This window comes from Anas platyrhynchos, chromosome Z, assembly GCF_047663525.1.
Source record: "Anas platyrhynchos isolate ZD024472 breed Pekin duck chromosome Z, IASCAAS_PekinDuck_T2T, whole genome shotgun sequence".
In the NCBI taxonomy this organism is placed as follows: Eukaryota; Metazoa; Chordata; class Aves; order Anseriformes; family Anatidae; genus Anas; species Anas platyrhynchos.
The window spans coordinates 38819368-38841157 of NC_092621.1; positions in this window are offsets into that span (position 1 = coordinate 38819368).

Sequence of the window (21790 nt, forward strand, 5' to 3'; positions counted from 1 at the left end):
GGAATTGGTTAATGTAGTTGGTAAGCCACTCTCCATCATATTTGAAAAGTCCTGGCAGTCAGGTGAAGTTCCTGGTGACTGGAAAAAAGGAAACATCACTCCCATTTTTAAAAAGGGTAGAAAGGAGGACCTGGGAAACTACAGACTCGTGAGTCTTATGTCTGTGCCTGGGAAGGTCATGGAACAGAACCTCCTGGAAACAATGCCAAGGCACATGCAAGACAAAGAGGTGATCCGAGACAGCCAGCATGGTTTCACCAGGGGCAAATCATGCCTGACCAATCTGGTGGCCTTCTGTGATGGAGTGAGTGCATCAGTTGACAAGGGAAGACTGAACGATGTCATCTCTCTGGACATCTGCAAGGCCTTTGACATGACATTCTGGTCTTCAAATTGGAGAGACATAGGTTTGAAGGGTGGAACATTCAGTGGATAACAAGTTGTCTTGAAGGTTGTACCCAGAAAGTAGTGGTCAATGGCTTTATGTCCAAGTGGAGGTTGGTGATGAGTGAAGTCCTTCGGGAGTCTGTCCTGGGACTGGTACTGCTTACTATCTTTATCAATGACATAGACAGTGTCATCAAGTTTGCAGATGCCAGTAAGTTGTCTGGTGCAATTGATACAACAGAAAGAAGGGAAGCCATCCAAAGGGGCCTGGACAAGCTTGAGAAGTGTGTCCATGTGGGTCCATATGAACCTAATAACATTCAACAAGTCTAAGTGCAAGATGCTGCATCTGGGTCAGGACAATCCCAGGCATGGGTACAGACTGGGAGAAGAACTCATTGAAAGCAGCCCTGCAGAGAAAGACTTGGGAGTTCTAGTGGATGAAAAACTTGACATGAGCCAGCAACGTGAGCTTGCAGCCCAGAAGGCCAATTGCATGCTAGGCTGCTTCAATAGAGGAGTTGCCAGGATGGGTGGTGGTGGGGAAAGTGTTTTTAGTTTGCTTTTAGTTTCTCTCTGTTCTAGTCTGTTAGTAATAGGCAATAATTTATTTTAATTTGCCTGTGCTGTGTGTGTTTTGCCCATGATGATAACTGGTGAATGATCTCCCTGTACTTATTTCGACACTTGAGTACTTCCCATTTAATTTTCCCCTTTTTTTCCTTTGAGGAGGGTAAGTGAGAGAGTGGTTGTGATGGAGCTCAGCAGCACAGCATGGTAAAACCTCCACATGTGTTCATTTCATTCCCTTCTGGGAATTATTTCTGTAAGAGCAGAAGAAATTTGAGGAGGTTCTGAACAACCATCAGTACTAGGACCTCCATGTGTTATTGAATAATTAAGCCCAATAGTATTAGAGAAGTAAAAGGATATAAAACTATTGGCTTTAAGTAACAGAGTCACTTTATTTACCCCAGTATGTAGCCATGCATGGCTGTCGTTCCTGTAGCCGTAACAGGTAAAAAAAATAAAAAAAAAATAAAAGTTAAACGAAGCATCATTTTGTTCTCCAACATCTCCAGCATGCGTTGTGGTCACATAGCTGTCCCATTAGCTATTGCTGATATAGGTTACGTACACTGCAAGTAGGGCAAGTAAAGCTTTTTGTGTAAATGCAACTCATGTGTTTCTATTTTCTGATTATCCCAAAGGAATAATGTGAATAAAGGAATAAAGGTGACGATGATAGCAGAGTGGGAAAAACATATGACCATGTATCATTAAGGTGAGCTGACTGAAATGTCAAAGAGAAATCACTGTAATTCAGACCTAAATTCCATCTCAGACTACCTATAGTCTTCAAATGAAGCTGCTACCATGAGGTTCTCTTTCAGCCTTGTCTGTCCTCACTCGGAAAATGAAATGAAATACAAAATTACTCATTGTCATAGTTGTTTACCTATTTTTCCTTCTCATTCTCTTATTGAAATATTTTTTATTTATTTATTTGTTTTAGGATTTCTGACTTATGGGAGCTCTGCCACTGAGGAAAGAACAATGATCCTACTGAGAAATTTTCTCTCCTACAGCTACTGCTTTAGGTAATATTCAACAGGATGCAAGAGACAAAACTGCTGCATTTTTGCTCTTTTTAGCGTTCACAAATTATTATTTGTGAACCTTATTTGACTGTCCCAAAACTCAAAATTTATGTTTTTTGAAAAAGAAAGCTGGAAAAAAAAAAAAAAAAAGAGAGAGATAAAGAAAAGAAAAGAAAAGAAAAGAAAAGAAAAGAAAAGAAAAGAAAAGAAAAGAAAAGAAAAGAAAAGAAAAGAAAAGAAAAGAAAAGAAAAGAAAAGAAAAGAAAAGAAAAGAAAAGAAAAGAAAAAAGTTAAAGGCACTTAAAAAAACTGAGAAAAAGTTGTGTAAAGCAAAGAGAGCTGTTGTACCACCAAAGTAGTATACAAAAGAAGAGCTGAAGTGAGAAAGATACTTAAAAATATAAATAATGGTAGAAAAGTATATTTAACAATAAGAAAAACTACTAATTCAACATTGCAGAACTGTGTCAAAGGCATTTTTTTTTTGTTTCTTTGGTTGGTTGGTTGGTTTTATTTTTAATTTGTTTTGTCTTTGTTTTCTAGAAAGAAGAACACTCCATTTCACATTAAGCTTTACTGCACAAGAGCTAGACAAAAAGTATTAAAATTTAACAAAAAAGTACTAAAAGTACTAAAAAGTACTTACAATTTAACAAAACTTTTTTTTTTTTAATTTAAATAAATAAATAAATAAATAATGTATGACAGATTTTCAGTGATTTAAAACAATGGATCAGTCGCCTTATTCTAGCATACTTTCCAAAGAGAAATATACCACACATTCCATGTAGACATTGAACACTCACCTGACTACTATCCAGATTTTCAGTCTTTGCAATATCTCTAAAAACTGTCTCTCAAGCAAAAGCTATTCCCCAGATCAGTTTGTCAAATTATTTCAATAGATACTGAACATATAAGCATAACGTACAGTCAATAATTTCCTATAAGTTAAAATTAAAAAAAAAAAATCAAAGTACATGGCTTTGCTAAAATATGTCTAGATCTGAAAAAAATGTTTATAACATTAGTAAACTGTAAACAAAATCAGGATCTGATATTTTGTCAACATGATAATGTTCCCATTAAAAATCACAGACTTTTTCTGTAAATTCACTTTTTAATCTATGCTTAAGAATTTAACTGAGAATTAGTAATCTCTAAGTATATAGTTTGAGAGACACAGAAAAAAAAATATATCCAGACAATGGTCCTCTACTTAATTTCTGGAGAACAAACAAACAAACAAACAAGCAATAAAACACCACAGTTTATTAATTTATTGCTTAATCTGTTATGGAATTTTGCTCTACACGAGAATATAAAGATGCAATCATAGAATATAAAGAATATAAAGATAGCAATCATGGTCACAGACTAATAGAATCATAGTACAGTTTGGGCTGTACAGGACCTTAGAAATCATTTATTTCCACCTTCCATGCCTTGGCAGAGGCACTTTCCACAAGACCACGTTGCCAGAAAACCCATACAGCCTGGTCTGGTCATTGGTGCTAGGTACATGTTTGGCACAGAAAACAAAACAAAACAAAACACCTTCCTATTGAAATATTAGCATGGAAGATGACAAATTTACTATTTGGTCGAGGGAAGGTAGGTAATATTAGCAACAAAGACAGACATCCCATGTGTAATAACTGTAAATAAACTGTCTCTGGACACTTCATTGAATTCTTTGGTTTCTTTGAATTTATGTTAATTTTTACAAAGTTTGTCTATTTCAGCTGCAATATTAATTTTCATGGGTGGTAGTAGATGGACCCATATTCTTATGCAGTTGTTTGTGATTCCAAAAACTCACAACGTGTCTTTAAGTCAGTTAAGGAAGAGAATTGGAACCCATGCAGCTCTATGGGCTTGTGATCTTCTTTCCAGTTATTTTATTATCAATTGAGTAAGGCCCTGAACTCGAGTAAGTCAGACCTCATCTGGCCTTGGTTTGAGTGGGACATGAGACAAAATGACTTAGGTCTCATCCAACCTAGTTTTCTTTATGGCTATGTAAATCTGGGAAAAAAAGTATTTGAATTTAACTTCTTTCCTCTGGAACACCACACAAACCCTTTTACGTAGAGAGGCCTTTTGTCATTCATTAAGCTACCACAACTGTTAAGATCTGTGAAGGTACACGAACTTCAGGAATCTGGGTCTGGAGTTTCCCAGAGAAACAGCAAATCTCACAGTCAGATTTGAAGTTCCCTTCAGAATTGACCTGCTTTGATAAATTGTTTAAAGGTCAAAGGCGATTTAAACATTACACAGATTCAGGCAGATTGAAACACCAGGATATGTAAGGGAATTCAAGAGTGTAATGAAAAGTCAGAAAACAGTATTATATAAATTGTTTTAACCCTTAAGAGTCAGAACTCATCTTTAGAGGAATTAATCAGATGATTTCAGACCTTCCATAGCATCAGATAGAGTTGACAGTACTTAACGGTAGTATTGGCTTAGTCTGTAAACCTTAAACTTAAACTGGATCCCTTTAAGGTTGCAATCAAATTATATTTTATATGGTCTGCAGTCAACCCCTTACATCATAGCTGCCTTTGATGGCAACTAAATGTGCAATACAGATTCACTGCACAGGTCTGTTTCCTAGCAGCCTAGGAAAAAGCTATGCAGTTAATTTTCTTGGTCATGTGGTCAGCTCAGCATTATGAATTAAACCAAAACTATAGTTGTTAAATGAAATCATCTTGCCTAAGTTATTAAGTCCTTTTGAAAGTTACAGGCAAATAATTTGAGGAGAATCTGGAGCTACTGCCATCCTGTTATTGAGCTGACGAGACTTTACTGGCCCAATCATTAACAAGAGAAGGACTTTCAAGATGAGTCAGCACTCAGGATTTAGTACCAGGGCTGTATCCTTCATGGACAGAGAGATTGCTTAGAAGAAGTATGAAATTTCTTAACATTAAGAATAAAATATGCTAAAAATATTTATATTAACGCATGTGCTCATCATTCAGCACTTTTAATAATTAAGCCACTTTAGTCACATGGACATAGACATGAGTCTAACTTAAGGCATTTGCTTATGAGAAACTGTTAAAAAGAAATACTGAAAGTGTATTCTTACTGAAGGGAAAGCATTACAGCATCACATTTCCCATATTCCACCATTTTCTTTTCACTTGCAATGCTAAAGGAAAGGAAAGAAATAATATTGTAGCTTTACAGTGCAATTCCCCTTTGGTTTGTAAGCATTTGCCTCCTGAGATTTGCATTCCAGTTTATATCATTTATAAGATTTTGTCAAGATTTAGTTCTAATTTTAAAGACCTAATCTATGAGTATAAAAGATAATTCAGTTCTTATGTGCTGAAGAACTTATAAAGTTATTGAGCATTTATTAAATTATCAATCCACCTTAAGAAGACTTTCCTTGTACAGCTACTTTTAGACAGTGGGAAGCATGGCTACAACAGACTCATTATAGTCACAAAGATCCTCAGTACTTTCTGAAGAACAGAAGATACATTCCTTTTTAAAAGAAGCTCAGAATAACTTTCTAAGTGTAGCAGGATGAAAATACTGATCCTAGTCTATTTTTTGACATACTAGAAAATATCTGAAACAGTTAAGGGTAGACTAAAATCTATTTCCTCAAACCAGAATCAAGCCTTGTTATTTCTTATTTATTCATCTCTGAAATTTTTGGTTCAGCAATGGCAAGACAACACTTTGTGGAATGTGCATCATTCTGACATAGAAATCTACTGTCCTAATAAACCATATATGAATAGTATTCAAGCTCTGCCAATTCTACCCTGGATCTATATAAACCCAGAAGGACAGGAAAGGCGATTAAGAATGTATGCATAATTTCTGGAATTCAATTCATATCAATTAGAAGTCCTTTTAGTAAATGTAGGCAGACAAAAAAAAAATTATCAACAGATTTTTGCTAAAGTCAAAAGTAGTCTAAGCTCCCAAATCTAATCTTGCTGTTGTTGTTTCTTGTGTCTTAACTATAAGTGCTTTTGATATATAATTATTTCTTAAAGGCAGTACTGGAAAGTTAGCATTTTTTTGTATCTGTGTTTAAATTTCAAATTATTTCACGGCTTCTTTATTTGAATGGAAAAACAAATAAACAAACAAACAAAATGAAGTACTTATATTGTGTACACTTGTGCATGCTTTTTAAATAGTGTTACTCTTTTTTTTCTTTTTTTTTTTTTTTTTAGGGGAAATCTTTATTTTACTAATTCAGATGCTATGGAAGAAGATCTGCCCCTGTGGTACCAGGTGGGCTGGGAGAATTGTAGAGATTGTGTTAGTGCAAACGTATTTTGCATTAACATGTCATCAAAGAATTCAAGAGGAAAGATGCAATTTATTTTAAGTGTCCAAGAACACCTATGGAGAAATATATGACATCTCTGAATACCAAATGAAATCATTATGATTGGTGATACTCTGATGAACACCAAATTAATCTATAATGAGAGGACTCTAAGCATTATTTTGATCAATTACGTTATGATACTGTGGGAGTATGCCAACAAGTATTCATAGGCTGTGAGCTCTACTCTGACTTTTAACAATATAATTAACACTATCATAATCATTGATTTTCCCCATAATGTAAGAGAGGTGCAAAAATTACTATATTATACCAGAATTCAAGAATTCCTTCATGCTTGTCAATCATTCACTTGCTCAAAAATATAGGCCTTCCAAATAAAGAAATTAAAGGTAAAATAGCATAAACTATAATACCATAATACTTCTATCAGAAGATACCAGGGTATTTTCCATGGTATATTGATACTAGGATTTTAAAAAAAAGATTTGTCAAGATAGTGAAATAATAAACAGCATATTAACACACACCATTGTCACCTGCAAAATTCAGCATCTGTCCCTCACTAGAAATAAAGCAGATAAGCTTTATTCTTCTTTAAGCAAGATGAGTGTTCTTTATGTGTGCTGTTTGTATTGCCTCCATTAAATTCCTTGACAACATAGAATGTAAACAAGCAAAAGCTACACATCTAACTCAGACTTACAAATGTATTTTTTTCATAACTCTTGAACTATTGATATGACAAAAAAACAAACCCATATCCCAACACAGTAACAGAATGCCTGCTATGTAGTTAAAGAAATCACATACTTTTCCAGTTGTGCCATAAACAGCATAGCAAATGAAAAGACAATATATGAATTATTGTTGCTAGAATTAACAGAAGACCTTTTCCTTTCTAGTGTAATTACCTCTAATTATATTTAATTATTTCTTAAGATAAAGAGGAAAGTAACCTTTTATATAATTATTTACACAGAGCTGACACTTAAATTCATGGTTCTGAATATCTCCAACATCTACTGACTTGGTTTATGTTTGAATACTCCATGCATCTTAAATCTGGACTCTTCCAAAAGTTAAGGAGAAAAGCCGTATAAATGGAAATTTTTTATTTTTATTTTTTTTTACAGAAAAGCTTAACTACACAATTTAAGTGTATTTGAAAAGAAAGGGAGTAGAGGGAAGAAGGTGAGGCATTATCCATATCAGTAGGCTTACTATTGCAGCAAAGCCAGACACAGTAGAGTCAGTGTATCGCTAAGGACCATCTGGTAGCATTGTAGCAAGATTATTCAAGATTATTCAAATCAGTCTTTCAACAAACTCACATAATCAAGAACAGATTTAGCTTATGCTCTCTTGTTCATCTTTAAGTTTATCACTGAAAGTTTGACTACATCTGACTCTGAAAAAAAATGTCACTAAATATGTGCCTTTGAAACAAGCTTTATGTCAATGATATCAGTCACTTGATATTCAAGTGTTCAAGGCAAGGTTGGATGGACAGGTCTTTGAGCAACCTGGTCCAATGGAATGTGTCCTTACCTATGGCAGGGGGATTGGAACTAGATGGTCTTTAAGGTCCCTCCCAACCCAAACCATTCTGTGATTCTATGTTATAGTTCTTCAGCGGGGCAGGGGATCAGACATGCAGGGCTAATTTTTCCGGCATAGAGCCCACTTGAGGGAGCTGCCAGGACCCGGCAGCCCTCGCGAGGGAGTCTGACAAGGGGTAGGTGGAGCCAGCAGCGCCCCATCCCTGACCATTCAAAAACTGCCCCTAGGCAGCACGAGCAACCAGGGCGGGCAACCAGGGCTTGGCACGTCAGAAGGGAGTGGCGTGGCAGTTCACGCAGGCAGGGCAAGCAGGGAGGGCAGAGCATTCCCCCTCCCCGCCCATATGAACAACTCCTCTAACAGTGGTCTGCCACTAGTTAGGCTTCAACGGTCTCCACCAGGCACAGTGCTCTCTCTAGGAAGTTTGTACACACCCAGACTGACTGCCTATTCAAAAATGCAGCGGTTCAGGTCTCTGGATGCAGGGAGTGCCTGAGCCTTTTGCTACCATCTGCAGGGGGCAGAGAGACTGTGTGCGTGAGGTGCGAGGAGGTGGATGACGTGGTCCACCTGGTGGCAGAACTCAAAGAGGAGGTCGAGCGGTTGAGGGATATCAGAGAGTGTAAGCAGGAGACAGACTTGTGGAGCAACTCCCTGCAGGGCCTGAAGGACAGGTACCATGGTGAGACACCCCAAATGGGGGTGGACCCCCTGCCCTGTTGCTGTCAGGCAGAGGGAGGGGACCTAGAAGTTGAGGAGGAATGGAAACAGGTCCCTGCTCCACATCACAGGCGATGCCCCACCCTGCCAACCCCACCTTCCCAGGTGCCCTTACACAACAGGTTCGAGGCCCTGGAGCTCAAGAGACCGGTAGGTGAGGAAGAGGTAGAAAGTCTGCCCAGGAGGATGCCTAGGGCAAGGAAGTCGACTCCATGCCTCAGGACTGCCTCCACCAAGACAGAAAGAAGGGTGATTGTTGTGGGCAACTCCCTTCTCAGGGGAACAGAGGGCCCTATTTGTCGGCCTGACCCTACACACAGGGAAATCTGCTGCCTCCCTGGGGCCAGGGTCAGGGACAGTGCCAGAAAGCTTCCCAACCTGGTTCACCCCTCTGACTATTATCCTCTTTTAATAGTCCAGGCTGGCAGTGATGACGCTGAAGAGAGAAGCTTGAAGACTATCAAATGGAACTTTAGGGAACTGGGACAGTAAGTGGATGGAGCAGGAGTACAGGTGGTGTTTTCGTCTATCCCTGTGGTGGCAGGGAGGGGTACAGAGAGGACACGGAAAGCCCACCTGATAAACACGTGGCTCAGAGGCTGGTACCAACATAGAAATTTAGTTTCTTTTGACCATGGGTCGCTTTACTTGGCACCAGGCCTGATGGCTGCAGACGGGTCCCTATCTCTAAGGGGAAAATGGATCCTAGGCCAGGAGCTGGCAGGGCTCATTGAGAGGGCTTTAAACTAGGTGGGAAGGGGGACAGGGCTGAAACTAGGCTTGTTAGAGCTGCGCCAGGGGTAACAATGGCAAGGCTGGGAGAGAAGGCAATTGCCCAACTGAAGTGCATCTACACTAATGCATGTAGCATGGGTAACAAACAGGAGGAGTTGGAAGCCATTGTGTGGCAGGCAGGCTATGACTTGGTTGCCATCACGGAAACATGGTGGGACCACTCTCATGACTGGAGTGCTGCAATGTCTGTCTATAAGCTCTTCAGAAGGGACAGGCAGCACGGAAGGGGTGGTGGTGTGGCTCTCTATATCAGAGAGAGTTTTGATGTCGTGGAACTTGAGGCTGGAAATGATAAGGTTGAGTCCCTCTGGGTTAGGATCAGAGGGAAGACCAACAAGGCAAGCATCCTGGTGGGGGTCTGTTATAGACTGCAGAACCAGGATAAGGAGATGGATGAGGAGTTCTACGGGCAGCTAACAGAAGTTGCGAAATCGTCAGCACTTGTTCTCGTGGGGTACTTCAACTTCCCAGATATATACTGGAAGCACAACACAGGCCAGAGAAAGCAGTCTAACAGGTTTCTGGAGAGCATGGAAGATAGCTTCCTGATGCAGCTGGTTAGTGAGCCTACCAGGGGAGGTGTCCCACTAGACATTCTCTTCACAAACAGAGATGTGGTGGTTGGAAACTGTCTTGGGCAGAGTGACCATGAAATGATAGAGTTTTCCATTCTTGGAGAAGCCAGGAAGGGGACCAGTAAAACCACTGTATTGGACTTCCAGAGGGCCGACTTTGAACTGTTCAGGACACTGGTTGGCAGAGTCTCTTGGGAGGCGGTTCTGAAGGGCAGAGAAGTCCAGGAAGGCTGGATGCTCTTCAAGAAGGAAATCTTAATGGCACAGGAGCGGTCTGTCCCCACATGCCAATATGTTGCCAAAGACAACAAAAAATGTTTTTACAAATACATCAACACAAAACGGAGGACTAAGGAGAATCTCCATCCTTTACTGGATGCGTGGGGGAAATTAGTTACAAAAGGTGAGGAAAATGCAGAGGTGCTGAATGCCTTCTTTGCCTCAGTCTTTAGCGGCAAAAGCAGTTGTTCTCTGGATACCCAGTACCCTGATCTTGTGGAAGGGGATGTGGAGCAGAATGTGGCCCTCACAATCCATGAGGAAATGGTTGGTGACCTGCTACGGCACTTGGATGTACACAAGTTGATGGGGCCGGATGAGATCTACCCGAGGGTGCTGAGATAACTGGCAGAGGAGCTGGGCAAGCCGCTTTCCATCATTTATCAGCAGTCCTGGCTACTGGGGGAGGTCCCAGTTGACTGGCAACTAGCAAAACATGATGCACATCTACAAGAAGGGCCGGAGGGCAGACCCGGGAAACTATAGGCCTGTCAGTTTGACCTCCGTGTAAGGGAAGCTCATGGAGCAGATTATCATGAGTGTCATCACGTGGCACTTGCAGGGCAAGCAGGCGATCTGGCCCAGTCATCATGGGTTTATGAAAGGCAGGTCCTGCTTGATGAATCTGATCTCCTTCTGACAAAGTGACACGCTTGGTGGGTGAGGGAAAGGCTTTGAATGTGGTCTACCTTGACTTCAGAAAGACTTTTGACACCATTTCCTTTTATTCTCCTCAAGAAAATGGCTGCTCATGGCTTGGACTGGTGTACGCTTTGTTGGGTTAAAAACTGGCTGGATAGCCAGGCCCAAAGAGTCATGGTGAATGGAGTCAAATCCAGTTGGAGGACGGTCACTAGTGGCATTCCCCAGGGCTTGGTACACTGGGCTAGTCCTCGTTAATATCTTTATCAATGATCTGGATGAGGGGATTGAGTACAACCTCAGTAAATTCGCAGATGACACCAAGTTAGGTGCATGTGTCGATCTGCTCAAGGGTAGGAAGGCTCTGTGAGAGGATCTGGATAGGCTGGACCAATGGGCTGAGGCCAACTGTATGAAGTTCAACAAGGCCAAGTGCCGGGTCCTGCACCTGGGGCTCAATAACCCCAAGCAGCACTACAGGCTGGGAGATGAGCGGTTGGAAGGCTGCCAGGCCGAGAAGGACCTTGGAGTGATGGTTGATAGTTGGCTGAATATGAGCCAGCAGTGTGCTCAGGTGGCCAAGAAGGCCAACAGCATCCTGGCTTGTATAAGAAGCAGTGTGGCCAGCAGGTCTAGTGAAGTGATTGTCCCCTTTTACTCGTCTGTTTTCTTGGCAATTTAGTCTTCCTCAGCCTGTGTCACATACATATAAACTTCCAGTTTGAAAAAGGAAAATAAATAGCCGTTTTACTAGAGATTTTTTTTTTTGTTATACTAGAGATTTTTTTTTCTAAATGTTATTTTTATTTTTTTAAGCCAGTTATTTGAAGTCCACAACAATAAAAGATCACACCTTGTATTCTGCAAAACTGCATAATATCATTGAATCTTTTAGCTTTTTGTAATCTCTTTCGTATTTTTGAGTAACTCTTGAAATAGAGTTTTTTTTCTGAAGCTGCACAGAAGCCAAAATTTTATTTTTTTTTAACCTGAATGAAGAACAACTTCTACAAAGTGTGAAAAGATGACCTTTAGATATAGGTTCATCAGGAGGTGCCAATATTACTCACTTGCAGCTTTTTTTATTGTGCTAAGACTGTTATTTAAATGTAACCCTTGGGTTTTAAAGATCAATGACAGGCAATTCTGCATTTCTTTAGGGAGTTTTTTTTTTTTTTTTTTAAATATATAAAATAGGGGAAAAAAAGAACAAGAAAAAAAAAAAATACAAGCAGACAAAGACTGAACTGGCAGACTTCTCTATGCCCAGAAGCAATACAACATGTTTCTGCAGAAAGATGATGATCAGCTACTGATTTCCACCAGCTTCCCCATCAGGCAGCCAGTCTCTCTTCGTTCAGTCATTGCATTCGCATCTATGAACTCTGCAGGACGTGGGGTATGCCATAAGCAGTCAAATCATATTCCTCTCTTCTCCCCAAGACATGGGCAGCTATGATGAGCAGAAAGTACCTGCTTGCTAGTCAAAAAGGCTGTAGTGTAGCCTATTAGCAATTCCCTCCTTTAGTTTACTCAATCACTCTATTCACCAGGTGCATCAAGGAATCACTCCCCCTCTGGGCCAGTGCAAAAGATAGATTAATTATGTTAATCATCCACTCTAGGCAGCTAATGTACAAAACACCCCTCCCAGTGCCCCCTCCCCCCCATTCCTCCAGTAATTCTTTTCCATCTACACTTCTTACATCTGGGTGTTCCCTGAATGCCTGACTTTGCATGGGGACAAGGTCTGGAGACAGAAGTCAATCCTTTTCTCTAGTCATTCACCAGCCAGAGCATGTTAAGTAGCTTTGCGTTTTCGAACTGCTGCAGATATCTATTTATCTATCTTATCTATCTATCTATATACATACATATATATATATTTGTTATTTGTTTTTATTTTTTATTGTTTTATTTGTCTATTTGTTAGCTTTCCAACTTTAACTATAATATTATAATATTAATATTCTGGCATCAAACCAGTTCCTAATCATGCTCCTATTCCAAACTTAATGTTTTATCAAAGTGCAAGATTTTGATACTTTCTGCAATATTGTTGTGGGTTTTGTTTATTATGTAGCTTTTCTTTCTCTCCTGGTAATCTATAAACTTTTTTTTGTTTTGTTTTGTTTTTCTTCTACAAGGTTCATGTTTAATAATTTTAGAGTAACTACAACTATATGTATATCACATCCAATACTAAGTTAAATAATAGAGTTGATGTGCAGTTCATGTTCCAAAATATAGTATTGCTTGGAATTTTAAATAAGAGAAATAGTAACCTGTGGTTAAGAATGAATTCTATTTTTCTTTTTTTTCTTTTTTTTTTTTTTTTATAAGTTTCAGTGCATTTATGTAGAAGAATATTTTTCCAGACATTGTATTCCTTATTGAAAAATTTTATGTTGGAATTTAATCCTTTGTTAAAAATCTTTTGGTGTCTGAAGGGAACGTATTACATTGAAAAGCATACAAACAAACAAATTGATACATTGGAATGTGTACGCATTTCTGAACTGTGATCATGTAAGGTCAATATTGTTGACTATGCATAGTGACTATTTTAGCAAAAGGATAAAAATTCTCAATTCTGGATGGGTTTTCCACTTATCTAACATCTCACTTGTCACCTACAGAATGTATAATGCACTCTTACCTCCTTCTTGAATGTTTATATGTGGTCAGTGTAAACATTCTCAGGATATTAAAGTGTTGGAAAAATATAGTGACTCAAATTCCAGCATACCAAAAATAATAGCAGGCCTACTGCATAGATGCTATCATTCATTCATTTCTATATTTGACTCAAAACCCACTTTTTTAGATATGAGACTGGCAGAAAAAGTCTGCCACACCATAACACCACAAAAACTAGGCATTTTGCCATAAAAACCATCTTGTTTGCTGGAGCATTGTCCAGAACAGATGTTTGAAAATATATAGTGTTCAAGTTTAATAGGGTTTAAAATGAAACTATACAAAGAATGTGTTTATGTATGAAAATGTAACTTTTTTTTTTTTTTAAAAAAAAACTGGAGTATAAATATATCACATTAACACGCAGCATAAGAATTAATGTATTGCACTCATTTTATTGGTGTTTGGTAGGATGCGGTATTGGCAGATTTTAAATCAAGTAACCTTCGTTAAAACTCGCACCCAGCCAAGCCAGGGACAAAGTGAAAAATCAAGGTCATTTTTCAGGCTGTGTTAACTAGAATGTCAATTACTCTTTTGCTCTGCCACAAAGCAGTCACAGACAGTTAGTGCACAGGCTTAGATGTGAGCATGTAGAGAGGGACAGCCTCAAGATATATTCAGTTTGTTGATGTCAATGTGTGCCTTTCTAACCCTGTTGGCAGTCAATACGCTATTCAAGGTTTGGTTCATTTTCAGGCTTTCAGTAGTTAATTCAAATGCACTCATCTGTACTTCCTTTTTAATTGGAATATTTCCCAAAGTTTGTGCAGTTTAAGTATGATTCTTTACTCTTGTCAAAATCACAGAACAGCTGACATTGGACATTGGAGGTCATCTCTTCTAATCCGTTTACTCACTTTACTGGAGCAACTTGCTCAGGAACATTTCCAAAAAGCTTTTGAGTAACTCCAAGGAAGGAAGCTCTGGGAAACTTATTCTGGTGCTCTGTCACTGACACAATGAAGAAGTGCTTCCTGACATTCAGACAGAACCTCCTGTGCTTCAATTTGTGTTTATTACATTTTTTTTTTTTTCCCTGACACTGGACACCAGGAGCCATGCTCTGTCTTCTTCAAATTTTTAATTGAGGTGCACCATTAAAAGCTGAAGTCCATTCCTTGTTATGTATCATATTTTATTTGAAGTGACAATAACATCAAGGTGTAATACATTATTTTTCAAGGCTAGAAATCTCCTTGCCAGGAGTGGACAAAGGTTACATTCTAAAGGATCTTAGCTGGTAATGGCAATTTATTTCCAACATAGTGTGGTAGCACTGGAGCTCTGCTATGTCACTTCTATTCTGAAAGAGCCTTTGACTTGCTCAAAAACAATGGCTACTATGGTCATATTCAAGGGAATCCAAAAGAGTCAAAATGACAGTTTCTAGAAAATTGTCCCTGACTGTGGCAAGGACGCATAGAATTAAATGATCTTTAAGATGATCTCCCAACCCAAAGCATTCTATGATTCTATGTTACTACCTTCTTGCAAAACATGCCACACATTAATCCCTGCTGACTAAGTACAAAATTAATTCTACATCACTGGAGTTGCTTTTATTGCTTTGTGAACCTTCTTGCTGTTAGCTGGGCTAATGAAAACATGCCCCTTTAACCATGGTGATAGCAAGTAAAGACTTGTTGAAGCAACTAACATTTCTGACCAGAAACTAAGGGCTTAGTACTGGAGTTATATGAAATGTGTGACTTGAGGCATAGCACAGAATGGCATAAAAATACAGTTCTGGGTCACTTCTACCTTCATCTGGTCACCAGGAATGGATTATTACAGCTATTTTCATATCTATATGTATTAAGGTAATCAGTTAATAGCTTTCATGGGGCTATTTTCTCTGTCTAAGTATTCACATCATTCTGAAGGAGAAGGTAGTTGCTAAATTGGAATATTTGAACTGTCTCCCAGGAAATGTAAATAGTTCTTTCTACCCAGACACAATCACGCCTCCCTTCAGTGTTTATTGGCCTAAATAAGTAGTACATTGCCATTTACAGACTCTGCAGATCCTACAGGCTCTGCTTAAACTTTGCAGTGCTTGTCAGATGCTTGGTCCAAGTTTGTTCTCCATTTCAAGCTCACCACCTTATCAAGATAACATTTTTTTTTTTTTTTTTTTTTTGGGGGGGGGGGGAAGCTGTACTCTATTGAGTAGAGATTTGATTTTACCCAGTAAAATCTTTTTAGATGAATCTTTGTTGAATCTTTGTAGATGACCAAGATGATATTCTGCATTATGGGATGCTATCCGTTCTGGACAATGGACATCCATCAAGCCATGGAGATCCACCAAGAAGTGAAGAAGTGCATCCATGGAATCTTGGTTTCATCATGAAGACTGTTAAGTGTAGGTGAAGTCCAGTTTATTCAAAACAAAAATTTTGTAGTCAGATTCTCACTAAAACATAAAATCTGTTGGACACGACTACAGAAGAACATGATTGAATTAAGAATTTAAATTCATTTTTTATTTACCACAAAATTCATTCTGAATACATAGTATTATATTATATATTGAAAGAGTGGAGACAAGAAACAGAAGGAATGATACCCATACCAATGATACCCATGATACCCTTAGGGAACATTCATGAGTTTTTTTTCAAATGCTGTTTGTTTTGCATGTTTTAAAATTTTAACTTTGCTTTGGGTATGTCATTTCCCATTAGATTGTAAATGTGACATATTCTTGTGTATCAGCTCTACTGTTCTGTGAAATGGCACTGAAATACTGTAGATGTTTTATCAATTAAATAAATAAAGGTCCAAAATAAATCCATTCTTTTACTAATCTTTTGTATAAAGATTATGAATACGAATTAGCTTTTGAAAAAATATTTAATATTAATAACTTGCTACCTATTGTAAAATTCAAATGAAATTAACAAGGATTATATGTGGAAAAAAAAATAGGAAGAATTTGAATTTAGTTGGAATTAAGTATACTATATAATATACAGGTACTAGTATATATACTATATCTTGGCTTGATGGATGCACCCAGAGAATGTACGGCTCTATGTCCAGGTAGAGGCTGGTGACAAGTGTTGTCCCTCATGGGTGTGTCTTGCAAACAGTGCTTTTCAAGATCTTCATCAATGACGTAGGTGATGGGCTTGAGTGTACCCTCAGCAAGCTTGCAGATAACTAAGCTGAGTGGTACAGTTGATACAACTGAAGGAAGTGATGCCATCCAAAGATAAGCTTGAGAAGTGGGCCCATGTGAACTGAATGAGGTTCAACAAGTCTAAGTGCGGGGTGCTGCAGCTGGGTCAGGACAATCCCAGGCATGAGTTCAGAATGGGAGAAGAACCTATTGAGAACAAACCTGCAGAGAGGGATCTGGGGGTTCTGGTAGATGAGAAGCTTGACATGAGCCAGCAGTATGTGCTCGCAGCCCAGAAGGCTTCAAGAGAAGCATGACCAGCAGGTGGAGGAAGGTGATTGTCCTTCTCTACTATGCTCTTGAGCAGAGTGAGGTACCACTTGGAGTATTGCTTCCAGGTCTGGGGCCCCCAGTACTAGAAAGATGTGGATCAGATGGAATGGATCTAAAGGACGGCTACAAAGATGATCAGAGGGCTGGAGCATTTCTTATATGAAGAAAGGCTGAAAGAGCTGAGGATGTTCAGCCTGGAGAAGAGAAGGCTCCAGGGAGCCTTCTTTGTGGCCTTGGGGCTGCAAACCTGATCTAGTGGGTGGCATCCCTGCCTATTCCAGGAGGGTTGGAACTATATGATCTTTATGGTCCCTTCCAACCCAAGCCATTCTATGATTCTATGACAAAACAATTACTTGGAAAAAGGAAATAAACTAATGTTTGAGTACAGATCTTGGTTCATCCTCTGAAAGACAGTTTATTTTGTGTTGGTCTTCCAGATATTATGTCTTTAGTATCTGTGTGCTTAAACAGTTTAAACAAAAGGTGCAAGAATATGATCCTTCCTTTCCCATCTGCCTTAACCCTCACAAAAGTATCCTGGGTATGACTCTTCAATGAGGTAATCTTAAATTGTATGAGACACCTTTATCAGAATTTAATAATAATAAGAAAATCAGTCTTAGACATTCCATATACATTGATAAGATTTTGAAGAAAAGGAAGACCAGCTAGTGATAATGTAAAATAATAGTGAGTTCTTCTCTTCCTGAGAGAAATTAGGCATTAGCCTGTCTTGGACGTAGGTTCTACTGGGCAGTAAATATCTGGACATACCTCCCAGTGCCTGGAATCAGAAGCCCGTTCACCATGGCAAGGTATATGACAATCACTTTCCCGGTTCTTTTGCTCCAGGGGATGTTGTCTGCACTGCCAAGACTGAGTTTCAGTTGCTCACTGTTTTTCAGGATAGTTTGGAACACATGTTGAGGTACCTAGCTTATTCTAGACAAAATAAAGATCTGCAAAGCTTTTTAGACTGCAATGTAGGAGACACAACGTCCCAGAGTAACACATTTCAACATCTATCATCCTATCATGAATCTGTTATGAGTCCTTTTCTCTTCTGGAGGTCTGCCTTTATCTACAACTGTAGATCAATTTGTGAGCTGATTTACCCTGCTTTCATATTTTTCACAGAGACAAAAAATATCTCAGTGGCAATAGAAGAAGCTGCTGAAGGTATAGCATGATGGCCACTGAGAGGAGAAATGAAGTCTTCATTACCCTGTTCTCACTGAGATGTGGAATAGGCCTTCAACATTGAACTGGACATCTTGAAAATTTTCATTACACATTTCTCTTACAAGCAATCTTGTGTTGTGTCCCAAGATTAATTTCTAAAGCATCTCTCAATAGTAGCATTTTTATTCCTCAATTTACATGGTAAATAATAATAATAATGTTCTCAGAAAATTGCTATTCCCTTAAGTCTTGAAGGAAGTTGGTAGAATCTGTTCTCTAATTCAATGCACTTTTTGATTATTACATGCTATTATTATTATTATTATTATTATTATTATTATTATTATTATCATCATCATCATCATCATCATCATCATCATCATCATCATCATCATCATCATCATCATTATTTAAACAATTCCTTAACATATCCCATAAGGTAATGATTAAAACTTGAAAGCTTTGAAAAAGAAAATAACTTCCCAATAAAAATATAAAACATTTTAGCCAAGTGCCTCCCTGTCTTCTCTTGGGTTTTCCTTCTCAAAGCCTGTTCTTCCTCAAAACTGACTATTCCTTTCAGACTGTCTTAAACAACATACCCCATTCAAAACATGTGGGTGTTTTAGTTAAATAATACAAATACAATCTGCAAGTATTTTGCAAGAATTTTTACTTCAATGTATTTTTTTGTTGTTGTTGTAATGTCATAATAACTGTTGGGAGAATTTACATTGGAAAAACTTTGAAAAACATTGGAAAAATTTTGAGGGTAAAATTTTCACTGATTTCCATTAATGCAGATAAGTTGACAATGGGAATAAATCGACAAATATTCTAATGGAATAACTGGAAAAAATCCAATAAATTTGGTTATACTATGTACATGTGAGAAGTCATGCATTAATGTTTATAAGATGTTTGTGTGTATGTGTGCCTGAATTTCAAGTGCAGAGGTTCAAAGAAAACACAATTAACAAAGAACCCATTCCCATGAGCTACTTAGCAATTCCTACAAAGTACTGGGTATCCTCAACCCTTATTAACTTCAATAGAAGTTGAAGCCAAAAAACTTCAAGTAAGATTAGGCCTCAAAATTCCAGCTAATACACGTTTCTTCCTGAGAGCAACAAAAACAAAGTCTGATATAGTCTGTTTAGCTCAGTACTTGTGTGATGCACAGATTTATTTTCGTCTCTTTAGAAGTAATGGTCTCAATAATTACAGAGATCAGTTAAAATATACTTATTTAATAATGATGCATAGTGTGAAGGATCATTTTAAAGATACTTTTCAATGACAGAGATAAAGTAGATACCAAAGGGATTTTTAGAAAACACATAATTTTCATATCTAGAAGAAATCATCCTTGCATATATTTGAGGGAAGGAGCAAAAGAATAAGTATCTGTACATATGTGCATGTGTGTATGCTTTGTTGTTGTTGTTGTTGTTGTTTTGTTTGTGTGCATGTAAATTTATAGAAAACTATTTTTTTTTCTTTTACTTCACTTTCACTTCACCTGTGATTAAATTTATGTATCAGACTTCTTGTTATAAAATATTGTGCACTCAAATATTAGTAATAACTTAAAAAATCTAATATTGATTGTTTTTATTTTTTTTTTATTTTTAATTGTGAAATTTAACTAACAAAAAGGTTACCTGGTCTGAATTCAGACTCTTAAAGCTCTATATACTTCAGTTTTAGGTCATTTTCAAAATCAGAATGGGCTTATTTTCTATAACTAATTTGTATGCAAACAAAATCTTATGGGAGCAGCTGAACTTAGAAAAATTCACTTCCAAATTGCAGAAATTATCCTTATTATCATTGTTATTGCTGTCATTTACACACCTATCAATGTGTAATCTGGAAGTACTTTAAATGGTTGAAAATGCGAGAAACTGACATTAACCAAATAGGATAATCAAATACTTAATGTTGCAATCCCCACACACATGCCCACACATATATGTGCAAACACACGCACAATGTGATCTTAAAAGTAAAATGAAATAGAAGTTATCATGATACTAAATTTCAGATATTGTGGTTAGTGAAAATCTAGGCTCCTGGTTTCAGAAGTGACCAAATTAGTTCTTAAGTAGACATCAGATAATTCCAAAACTGAAGGATGCAGTAAGGATAGAGCTCTGCTTTTGCCAACACACAGAGAAACAGGATATAAACATTCTGGAAGCATGGAGTTAGCACAGAGTCTAAACCTTCATGGGCTTCAAGTCTGCTTCATAGATTTAAGTTACAATTATGAATTGACCAAGAAGAAATAGAAACATAAAAGATGCTGAAATAGTCACATTCTACCAGCAATCTTTTGATTTTTGGAAAAGTAAAATATTCCTATCACCATCTGAGTACAGATCCACAGTAGAAGCGTTTTGGAAAAGTCCTTCAGAGACATAACTAAGCAGTTAGGATGTTGCTGCTTCTAATCTCAGAAAAAATTTTCATGTGCTTTGGCCATGAAACATTTTAATAAAAAGTTTTTTGAATGCTTACAGTACCTGGATAGTTAAATGTAATATGAATTAAGTTCAAATCTTCTGCTACTTTTATTGTTAGTCAATATGTTATATTGCTATATTCAACACATAGCCATTGCAGGCCTCTAAATAAACTTATTTTTCTGGAAAATAAATTAATAAATTAATTAATTAAAAAAAATCTAAACATATAAAAATGACAAAAACTACATTTGAAACGTGACAGGAGACAACTGATGAGTGTCACTATGGCAATAGTGAAGAACTACACTTCATTAAATCATAGAATGGTATGGATAGGAAGAGCCCTTACAAATAATATATTTCCAATCCCTCTGCCATGGGAAGAGACATCTTCACTAGACCAGCTTGCTCAAAGCCCCATCTAACCTGGCTTTGAATGCTTCCAGGGACAGGGAATCAACAACTTATCTGGACGTTTTCCACCCTCTAGTAAAGAATTTCTTCCAAATATATTATCTAAATCTATATTAACTTTGTTTCAAACCATTACTCATTTTTTCTATCACTACACTCCCTGAGAAAGAGTCCCTCTCCTGCTTTCTTCAAATACCTTTAGGTATTTGAGGGCTGCAGTGACATGTCCCTGGAGCTTTCTCTTCTCCAGCCTGAACAACCCCAACTTCCTCAGCCTGTCTTCATAGAAGAGGTGCTCCAGCCTTTTGATCATCTTCATTGCTCTCCTATGGTCTCCTGAACACAGTGCTTGAGGTGGGGCCTTATGAGAGAAGAGAGGGAGAATCACCTCCCTTGACCTGCTAGCCACACTTCTTTTCATGTAGCCCAAGATACACCTGATTTTCTTTGCTGCAAGTGAGCATAGCCAGCTGATGTTGAGCTTCTTACCAACTAACACTGCCAGGTCTTTCTCCTCAGGGAGAGGAGTTGAGTTTACAGATAGCCTTATTCAAATTGTAAACACAATGCAGAATAGACCAGATCCCTTTCGACAAATTATAGCTATGAAAACTGATTAATCATTTTTTTTTCCTAAATCTTTCTAATATTCTTGCATTTGTTTC